Raw genomic sequence first — 11,695 nt, forward strand, 5'->3', positions numbered from 1 at the left:
TTACTTGTCTTATTAAATAAACTAGAGGCCCAGTGCACAAAATTCATGCATCGGTGTGTGTGTGTGTGTGTGTGTGTGTCCCTCAGCCCAGCTGCACCATCTCCAATCTGGGACCCCAAGGGATCGGGCCTAAATGGGCAGTCGGATATCCCTCTCACAATCCAGGACTGCTGGCTCCAAACTGCTCGCCTGCCTGCCTTCCTGATTGCCCCTAACCACTTCTGCCTGCCAGCCTGATTGCCCCTAACTGCCCTCCCTTGCCAGCCTGGTCTCGCCCAACTGCCCTCTCCTGCTGGCCTGATCCCCCGCAACTGCCCTTCCCTGAAGGCCTGGTTGCCCCTAACTGCCCTCCCCTGCCAGCCCGGTCACCCCTAACTGCTCTTCCCTGCCAGCCTGGTCACCCCTAACTGCTCTTCCCTGCTGGCCTGGTTGCCCCCAACTGCCCTCCTCTGCTAGCCCAGTCACCCCTAACTGCCCTCCCCTGCAGGCCTGATCACCCCCAACTGCCCTTCCTTGCAGGTCTGATCCCTCCTAACTGCCCTCCCTTGCCGGCCATCTTGTGGTGGACATCTTATGTCCACATAGTGGCGGCCATCTTTGACCACATGGGGGCGGCCATTTTGTGTGTTGGAGTGATGGTCAATTTGCATATTACCTCTTTATTATATAGGATAATACATTCTTAGGAAAATTAAGTAATAGACATTCAGAAAGCAAATTGTCTTAATTTAGGTGAGGATAGGGATGTGGATGAAAGATGCCTCTTGTCTATAATACTTGGTTATAAAACAGTGTGCTTTCATATTTTCATAGGATCATTTGGGCAAAGATGCTTCTTTGTGTCACAATTAATGTTACATTATTTAGAAATAAATCCATAAGACTAGTATCAGAAATATGGCTGGTTCTGAATAAAGTTTAATGCCTCAAAAGTAGCATAATGTAGGTTGTACAATTAAAGTGATATTATGAAATTTTAACTAAAGGGGCTATTTGCATAGGCAAATAGTAATTATACAAGTTGAAATTTAGTCAAGTCATTAAGATCACTGAAATTACTGACCTTGATATATATTTACAAACCAAAATGACCAGTGACTTTTCCTCCCATAATATCTAAAATAGCATGTTTAAATTCACATATTGTATGAGCAATCTATAAAGGAGTAGAATCAGGTTAACTCCATTTCTTAGGTTTTCAAATCTATATATATGAAAGGCTAATATGCATAGTGTCCCCTCAGGAGTTGGACTGGGAGAATGGGAGTTTGATCACTCGCTATGTGTGCTGACCACCAGGGCGCAGCACGAAACATGATGGGAATCCAACAGCAGCAGTGGGATGCTGAGAGAGCAAGGGAAGGAGGAGGTGGGGAGGTGGGGAAGTGGGGAGCGGGGGGTAACTGCACAGTGGTGGTGAGCATGGGTGGTGAGGGAAAGAGGAGTTGGGGAGGGGAGCTGGGGGAACCTGATTGGCCCTGATCACCAGCCAGGCCTAGGAACCCTACCCATGCATGAATTTTGTGCACCGGGCCTCTAGTTTAAATATAATATAACATTTTTTTAGAGTGAAATAACGCCCCCCCCCCCCCAAAGATAAACAAATCATTGTAAAAGTGGTTGTAATTAAGTCACTGTGATGACATGAGATCCTTTAGAAAGACAAGAGACAGGCAGTGGCTCAGCTGGTGTGGCTCAGTGGTTGAGCATCAATACATGCACCAGGAGGTCATGGTTTGATTTCTGTTCACAACACATGTCCTGGTTAGGGACTTGATCTCCAGTAGGAGACATGCAGCAGGCAGCCAATAGATGATTCTCTCTCATCATTGATGTTTCTATCTCTCTCTCCCTCTCCTTTCCTCCTGGAATAAATGAAAACATATATTAAAAAAAAAAGAAAAAATAACTTATTGTCTAACTTGCTTTAAAAAAATATAGTCAGTGAAAGAAACAGAATTTGTTGTTACTTGTGCTTAGTAATTAAAAGTATTTTCCCTTGCAAATAAAAAAAATATAGATGCAACATCTTAAAAAATACTGTTACCATGTAAAATCTCAAATGCCTAAATATGTTTATTTACATACTTTGGTGTGTATATATTGGATATTGATGAGTTTTAAATGTTCTTATATGTCACTATTGGGTAAGCTTAAGAATGAGTTAATGGAGGTTAGATCTAATTTCATGTGAGTAAATGAAGAGCTTCTTTATCTAAAGCCTCTTGTAACCTAGAATAATGAGCACAGCAGTTGAGATGGGTTATGAATGAAAATGTAATCAACTGGCAGCTGATTATGTTACTTGTATAAACATGTTCAGGTGTCCAATGTAAACCAGGCTCTGACAATACAGTTTATCCAAAAGGGAATCCAGAATAAAATTGTCATAACAGCTATAAAAATCCTTGTAGAGAACTGACACTTTCCTTAATTGCACAGGAAATTTTTCTAGAATATAACTCGAACTTTAATTGATTTTAAATGTATGGCTTTGTTAAATTATTGACACTGAAAACGCCTACATAATCTAAATGGTCTGGCTGCCCCAATCTGGAAGATATAATAGAATCACAACAGCCTTAATAAAATTGAATCCCTCTAGCTTGCTCCTGTCACCAGCAGCATTTGTTTCAAGATTGGAGACAGAAAGAATAGCATTTTTTTCTGTAACATTTTATACATACACTAGAGGCCTGGTGCACGAAATCCATGCACAGAGTGAGGAGTTCCCTCAGCCCAGCCTGCACCCACTCCAATCAGGGACCCCTCGGGGGATGTCCAACTGCCAGTTTAGGCCCAATCCCAACCGAGTGAGCTCTCTCTCTCTCCCAAGCATGCCAGAACCTCTCCTCCCTCTTTTGTTCCGTTGTCTCTCAAGGTACCTCTCTCTCTTTTCCAAGAGCCCTTCTTTGCCTCACTTCTTCTACCTCTGTGACTTTCTAAATAAACTTTCTCTTATAATTGGAGTCTTGGCTCTGAATCCTTTTCCTAAACAGAATTCAAGAACAGAGGTTGCTGGACCCAGGTTAATCCCTGGTGTCATTTTCTCACTGCTAACACCAGGATGAGCTTTTCTGTCTCTTCACAATGAATGACTTTCCCACTTTACTGCAGTTTAAAAACTATCCCCTGTGTTTTGACATTTTAAAGAGAATCAGTTCTAAATCTCCAACTACTGATAATTCACTCAATCATTTTCCTACCCAAATACACATCCTATTTCACACTCTGACTCTAGTCCACTTAGTCACTAACACTCTAGATTCTCTGTCTCTCATAAGTTTGTTATTTAATTTTTAAAAAGTTAGCAGCCAAAACTGCAATTGAACGTCCTCCCCAAAAAAGTTTCCACTAATTATTTGTTCTTTTCCATACATGTTAACAAAGGATTTTTCATCTCTTTGAATAGTAAAAATTACTTCTTTCTTTTGGTCAGTAAATATTTTCTGGTATCTGATAAACATAATAAATTTGCATTTTAACTTCAAAATAATAAACAAAAATTCTTAAGAATTTTTCTAAAATAGCTTAATTTATTTTCTTCTGATGTTAAGAAAAATTGTGTGTGTGTGTGTGTGTGTGTGTGTGTGTGTTAAAATTCTGTGGGTCTATACTCTTTCCAATTAAATGCATTTCTAAAACTAAAGACAAAAATGTCAAACATATTTAATCAGCTATAAGTGAAACATTGTACATGAAATTCCACTGAGTCATGAATCAGCAGAATGGGCTTCTGGTCATTTTAGTTTTCTGGGTCTCATTAACTAATTGTGACTGTTCTTGGTAATAATCCACTTTTACTATATTTTTAGTTAGTATGTACCACCATGAGACATATGGGTTTGTCTAGAGATTTTTTTTTAGAAAGTTCCAGGTTTTATTATCTTTTTATCAAAAAGTCAGTAACAGACAACAGTGTGAGGGGCTACAAGAGGTGCTCACTTCCAACACAGCCAGAGGAAAGGACCTGGGGATGGGTGGGTGGGGGATGGAGAAGAGGACCCAGCCCGCTGGGAACCCTGGGTTGTGGGGTGAAGGGTACAGGAAGTGAGGCTGAGTCCCCCCACCCCAGGCAGTGGGGTCAGAAGATGCAGCCTATGCAGGCGAGGCCACCAAGAAAGCCCTCCTCTCTGGAGGGGAAGGTCATGGGTAACAGGCTCCGAGCTGGGGCCTAATCAGCCCTCCCCAGCCCCATCCTTTGCCCAGGAAGACAAAGGTCACGCCAGCAACGCTGGGGCTGTGACTTGGTAAGCCAGCTTAGTTCTCTAGCAGTGCTGTCCTACAGACGGAAATGGCCTCCACCTGCCTGCTCACTTCAGTAGCCACTAGCCACGTGTGGCAGCTGAGCACGTGAAATGTGGTTAGTGTAACTGAGGAATGGATTTTTAACTTGATGTAATTCTAATTGACTTGGCCACTGTGGCTGGTGGTCAGTGTATTGGCTAGCACAGCTCTCCATTTTTCTCATAAATTTGGAGAAATGAGGAACACCAGCTGAGTTCAAAGCAGAAGCTAAAAGGAAGGCAGAACTATCTACCCGCAACTATTCTAGCCCCGTGAAGGGGCACCAGGAATGGGCAAGAGAAACAGGCAAACCCCTCTGAAGCATCTAAAAATTCACTCATTCAACCGCCCAGCCGACTTCAAACGGGAATATCACACTATCTCCTGAAAAAAAAAATCCATCTATTCTTCTAGAACCAAGAAAGAATAATAATATATTACAAGAAAAAGAGACACAAATATCCCACCATCCCTTACATTATATTTTGGGATGTGCTAGAAAACTATGTCTTAGCAAAAGCCACTTCTTAGAAGAAGCAGCTTCAGAAAGGGTCAAAGTCATGAACAGAGGACTGTAAAGTCTGTTTTCTAAAATGGGGAGGGGACTTGAAGGAAAACAGAAAAGTGCGGCCCTGTTGGAAGCTGTAAATAGTAAAAATAAATAAATAAACAAACAAACAAACAAACAAATAAATAAAATCATACCTCCGGCTCTTCTCTCATTTTTTGAGACACAAACCAACAAACCATCAAAACAAAAACAAACAAAAAAAACTAACCATTAAATACAAACTTAGCAGGTGCAGTGGAAATGTGCAAATGAGCAGAGAACGCCTCCGCGCCTGTGCACTCCTGCCCAGGCAGAGAGAGACTCTACACAAAGGAATGCACTGTTGAAACAAAAACAAAACAAAACAAAACAAAAAACCCCACTCAAAATAGATTTACAAAAATTCTACAAATTCATTTCAATATGAACTTTCAGCTCCCCCGCCCCTTCCCTCCCCAAATAAAAAGGTTGATTTCCAAAAGTCACTTAAAGAGCCCAATGGCCCAAGGTATGCCACAGAGACTCCTGTCGTGTGGACACAGTGCCCTTGATGGGCACATCTCAAGGTGCGGATGGTTCTAGTTCCCTCTCCCGGTTCCTGGCAGAGGGGCCGGCTATGAAAGGGAGGGGCAGGAAGGCAGGTGCTGGAGACAGACCTCCAGCAGGACTCATTCCGCCCCTCAGAGGGGCTCTGGGTGAGGCGTGGTCAGCACAGGCTCTAAGCAGGGCCCAGATTCTAAACTGGAAGATGCAGAAACAATGCAATCCTAGGCTTGCCTTTGGAAAGGCCAAGCTGAGCCTCATTTTTCTGCTGGGACCGTGGAGACCCAGCGAATCCAGAGGCAGGCAGGAACAGAAGATGATGAGTCTCCCGTCCCTTACAATGTGATCAGAGCTGACGATGCTCACAGGTCAGTCTTAGGTTGGCCTCCCCCTACTCTAAAGTCCACCCTCCAAAATCCCCCGGCTTCTCGCCCCCCCTCAAGTCCAAGCCGGTGTCGATGAGGAAGCTTCAGGCGTAGGACTCGTTGGTGGGGCTTTTTGTACATGGGTTTCTTGCCCAGGTCGTAGCTGCCTTCGTCCTTTATCTTTGTGCGGTCCATCAGCAGCAGGACCAGGAAAACGGCAAAGAGGATGCCCACACTGCCGCCCACCTCAGAGCTGCCAGGACCTCTTTTCTCGCAAAGATGCTGCTGCTCTGGGCAGTGCTGGACATGGACACCCTGTTGGATCCATCCTCGTTCCCTTCTAGCGGTGCTGAGCGCTCCTTGGGGATGACCTCATTCTCCTCCAGTTCTTTGGGTTCGGTGGGGACCCGGCTCCCAGGCCCTGCCCTCTCAGGAATGGGGTTATCTAAGGGCACCGAGGGTTGGATTACTTCGGGGAAGACCTGGGGGGGGGGGGGGGGGTCCTCTGAGTCATCCAGATCTCCGGAGCCAGACAGCTCAAAGTCATCGAGTTCCTGCCCGGGCTCCCCCACATCCTCGTGGTCTGGGAGGGGTCCGGAAAAGTATCGGCCTTCCAGGAGGTCTTGATGACCTCGGTCTCTCCGATGGACTCCAAGGAGGCGGCGGGGGAACCCAGGAGGAGCAGCAGGAGCGCGAGCAGGCGGGTGGGGGCCAGGGCGTGGTGGTCTGGAAAGCTAGCGATTTTTGTAAAAATATAAAAATAAAAACTTAAATATCAATAAAAATAAGCAACTCTAACTTATTTGGTTTACTGATATTTGTATTCGTTTCCAGGGGTGCCATAACAAGGTACTACAGACTTGGTGGCTCACACAACACACTTGTTTTCTCAGGATTCTGGAGGCTGATGGTCTAAGATCAAGGTATCAGCAGGATTGATTGGTATCTTCTGAAGCCTGTCTTAGTTTGTAGAGGATTTATTTTCACATGTCTTCCCCTATGTCTATTCTGTTCTAATCTCTCCCTCTTATAAGATCAGTACTCATATTAGATTAAGGCCCACACATACTAGTATGAGCTCATGTTCTGAAGTACTGAAGGATATGATTTCAGCATATGAATTTTGGGGGACATAATTCAGCCCATAACAGCATTAAATTAAATAAAACAAATGTAGAAAACATGATGCCATAAAGGTATCAAAGCAAATTTATATGTTTGAAAAATGACTTGCTAAGTGTGAAGCCCGGAGAGTGGTTGTGATATGCATATACTTTATTTGTAATGTTGACTTTATGTATATGCTAAAATGTATAATCTGGAAAATCCACACATATCTCTCCCAGAGCCTACAATACAGCTCTCAGACTATTCTGCTAAAGACCTTAATATCACCAAAAGACATATGGATAAACTGTGTCAGCAGCATATTTCAAGATCAGAAATGAAAAGGCTGACATGTTCTGTGACATTTTAAGCATATATAAAAGAAAGAAATTTCTAGATATATTACAGTTGAAAAGTAATTATCAATTATAATTTAAGAATATTTTAACCATTCCATAAACTATTAAATCCTTCAATAAGCAAGCAAAATGTCTCTAAGTGAAAGTTTGAAAATTTAATATCAAGGAAGAAATATAGTATATTTTAGATAAATCTCAAATAAAAAAATGCTGGCCTGAGTTTACAATGTCTGTAATGGACTATTCTCAAATCTGATCCTTTATTTTGATCACCTTCATGCTCAGTTAATATTGCTTCTGGGCATATGTAATAAAATTTTAATCTTTGACCTACTTTGATTATCACATATAAATTTCAAAAATATCTGTATTTTTTCTATAGTTGCTTCATCTGGGAAATTTTGATTTTTAATTATGAATACATTGTTATAGTAATAGCTTAATTGAGTAATGCTTTATGGTTTGCAACATGTTTTAAAAATGTAACATTTCATTAAATTATTAAAACAACTTATAATATTTTATTATAATTTAGATAAGAGCACCAAAATCTAGGAAATATCAAAGTTAACAGTGAATAAGTGACAAGGTTTCTTAATTGTAAAACAGACACAAGCCTAGATTTTTAAATTTTAATTATTCCTTGTTCTGTAGGATATGATTCATTTGACATAATGTCAATAAAATTGTTTATAGTCCACATTCTATTTTCAAAATTAAAATAATAATGACTTACCTGTACAAGGTTAGAAAGCAGTTTGAATACTGAGCAAACTAATGATTTTTTGGATTATTATCAAGGGCATGGAACTGGACATTGCTTGTTTATTTCATTCTGATGAGATAAAGTTAAACTAAAACAGCCATATAATGGAGAACATATTTGAAGGAGGTTTCTTTTTTTCTTTTGATAGGAGTAATGAATAACAGAAAATTATTTCAGTTTTAAGTGAAGAGTTGGTTGCAATAAAAGTTCATAAGGTTTCTTTAACAGCCACAGGTAAAACCATTGTATATTTTTAACATTTACCTCTAAATGTAACACTAACTTTGTAATATCTAATGATGTGACTTGAGAAAGATTTAATTATCTGGTTACAGAGGTACTTTATTTATCCTTACTTTTATCAAGTGAGTATATAATCTTACTTAAAAGTACACTTTTTTTATCCATAGAATTAAGTAAATTTAGCAGATCACAAAATTATAGTTTTCTAAGGACTCCAAGAGAATAAAAACCTTCTTTTCAGAAGTAATACTAATACTTCAGCTCTGTTTTCTACACTATTCCAAAAAGATTCTTCCATTATCTATATACTAGAGGCCTGGTGCACAGATTCATGCACTGGTGGGGTCCCTCTGCCTGGCCTGTGGGGTCAGGCCAAAACCAGCTCTCTGACATCCCCCGAGGGGTCCTGGATTGTGAGAGGGTGGTTTTTGGGTGACACACTCCGGAATCGGGCTCCATTCTTTCTCGTTCCAGGTGCATCACCCGAGAACTGCAGCTGGCAAGTCACCACAGCTCAGCAGCTCCTGCATTGAGCATCTGCCCCCTGGTGGTCAGTGTGCATCATAGCTACCAGTTAGATGGACAGACACTTAGCCTTTTATATCTACACTAGAGGCCCAGTGCACGAAATCTGTGCATGGGGGTGTGTGTCCCTCAGCCCAGCCTGCACCCTCTCCAATCTGGGACCCCTCGGGGGATGTCCGACTGCCCTTTTAGGCCCAATCCCTCTCACAATCCAGGACTGCTGGCTCCCAACTGCTCGCCTGCCTGCCTTCCTGATTGCCCCTAACTGCTTCTGCCTGCCAGCCTGATCACCCCCTAACCACTCCCCTGCCAGCCTGATTGATGCCTAACTGCTCCCCTGCCAGCCTGATTGCCCCTAACTGCCCTCCCCTGCAGGCCTGGTCACCCCTAACTGCCCTCCCCTGAAGACCTGGTCCCTCCCAACTGCCCTTCCCTGCTGGCCATCTTATGGTCCCATCATGGGGCAGCCATCTTGTGTTGGAGTGATGGTCAATTTGCATATTACTCTTTTATTAGATAGGATATATATAAAAGCCTAAGCGACTGTCTGACCATTCTACCTTCTGACTGGTAACTATGATGCACACTGATCACCAGGGGGCATACGCTCAATGCAGGAGCTGCCATGATGTGCACTGGCCATTTAAAAATAAATGGCACCACAGACCTGGCACCAACAAAGCGACACTTGGCTTCCCCCAAGTGGGACACAGGCCCCGTCACCACCCCAGAGCAACACACTACCAATTTGCAGTCAATGCTGCCAAGACCCCATAGTGCAAAATGTGGCCCAGAGCACAGCCCACCCCAGAAACGGTCACTGTGGGTGCTGGGTAATGATGTCATGTAGCAACACCAGGCTTCCTATCCCTAGTGACTATCCTCCTTGGAGTTTCTTCAGCCCAGGAACATGACTTGCTTTATAGCCAGGTGCAAATATTTTACACTTTATCCAAATGTTTGTGAAGCATTTTCACGTGCATTTGATCCTCACAGAAGTCCAATCTGCTTCAGGCTGATATTTACTGCTCTGTTGCTTACAATTACCTAAAAGAGAAGTTGGGGTGCTTTACTGGGCTGGAAAAAGTTTAAGTAAATCAGAAAGCTGGTCTAATTAAGCAAGTTTGTTCTGTATATATAAAAGGTTAAGTTGATTCACGCATGCACGATACATACAAAGTTCTCACTGGTGCCAATCACATGGGTATTTTTCCATCTGTCATTGTCTATCATGAATTTGGTGAACACTTCAGTTATAGAGAAGGGGCAAATAGTGATATTAAAATATTTCTTCTAATTAATTTCCTTTTGATGTGCACAAATCCATGCACTGGGACACTAGTTAATACCAGTATATAAATATTTAATAGCAATACAAAGACATTAGATATGATATTAAAACCAAATTCAATTTCCAGCACCTATGTTTTTATTAGTGTAAATGCAGAAAGTGTCAAGTGTTCAGCAGAAGAATAAAAGCATTCATATTTTGGATCAAATTATGATGGGGTTAAGTAAAATTAAAATGCATATTCTTGGTAAACATATTAATTAAAATCCAGCCATGTAATTGGAATGCTGAATTATTAGATGGAGATTAAATGAGTTTTTCTTGGGTGAATGAATATTCACTATATATCCTAAGACACATTCCAATTCCATCAACATTCTAAGTGTGCTCATCTGTTATCACTGTGCTCTCCTGATTTATAGTATTTTCTTTACTCACACTTCCCATATTTTAACAAACGTTATATATATCATTTAGAATATTGAAAGTGATGAATTAAGCTCAACCTTTTTTTTCTAGTTAATTTTAGCCTCTATAACACGCCTTGCTTCAATAACTGTTAAGGGAGTTGTTAGCCAAATGTTTTAAATATGTGAATATGTTGAAATGCAACTAAAATCACTATACAGTCACTTCCTTTTGAATGGTTCAGAAGTTCTAACAAACTGTTTAGAACATTTAAACAGAATAACAGAATTATTTAAATTGAAATCCACTAAACAATGCTCTTAAATAGTGAAGTGAAATCTGCATAGATAGCAAATTTACAGGCATGCAATTAACATTTGCTTAACATCAAACAGCTCACACGGTTTACTGACTTTAGTTTGAGTAATACTGTCTATATATTTCAATATATGAATACCAAGTACCTTAGGCAACTTAGACAATAATATGTTAGAAGAAAAGTGGAATATCTAATGGAGAGCAATATTTCATATTTTCTTTCAAATCAGCAAGGTATATCAATCCATTACTTTTGAATCCTCTGCTGAAGATATATTTTTATTGATTTTAGAAAAAGAGGAAGAAAGAGAAAGGGAGAGAACCATCAATGTGAGAGTGAAACATTGATCTGTTGCCTCCCATAAGTGCCCCAACCTGGGATCAAACCCACAGCCTTATATGTGGCCTGACCAAGAATCAAACCTAAAACATTTTGGTGTATGGGATGATGTTCCAATCAACTAGGCCACCCAGCCAGGACTCAATCTATTTTAAATTGTTTACTTTCCTCTGGACAGAATCCAGACTGTGCTATATACTAGTGATTAGTTTGATGCAATAGATATCAATAGATTAAAATAGATTTTATCAAAGAATAGAATAGAATAGAATAGAATAGAATAGAATAGAATAGAATAGAATAGAATAGAATAGGGATTGTCAGAATACATAGAATGACAAGACACCGTAGTGCTCAGACTCTGGGATAAGGCTGCCTAGATTTAAATGCACATGCTCATGCTTAGTGGTGTAAAAACTCTGGTTACAATAATTTTTTGTGCCTCAGTTTACTCACAAGGATAATACAGATGCTTCCACTTCAGAGAGCTCTTGTAGAAAATAAACTAATCATAGTGAATAAAGCACTTGTAACAGCACCTCACACTTTGATACCCTTTAAATGGAAGCTACTACTCTACAAAATTTTGTGAT

General features: G+C 40.9%; 1 pseudogene across 1 annotated transcript; it reads right to left on the minus strand.

Annotated features, from left to right (window-relative positions):
• Positions 1-5,849: 5,849 nt before the first annotated feature.
• Positions 5,850-7,205, minus strand: LOC307096768 (syndecan-4-like; annotated as a pseudogene). Its single transcript has 2 exons — positions 7,141-7,205; positions 5,850-6,479 (listed from the first exon to the last, which is right to left on the minus strand). The product of its transcript is annotated as a syndecan-4-like (transcript).
• Between the last annotated feature and the right edge of the window lie 4,490 nt (positions 7,206-11,695).

Source organism: Cnephaeus nilssonii (assembly GCF_951640355.1).
Source record: "Cnephaeus nilssonii genome assembly, chromosome: 3".
NCBI lineage: Eukaryota > Metazoa > Chordata > Mammalia > Chiroptera > Vespertilionidae > Cnephaeus > Cnephaeus nilssonii.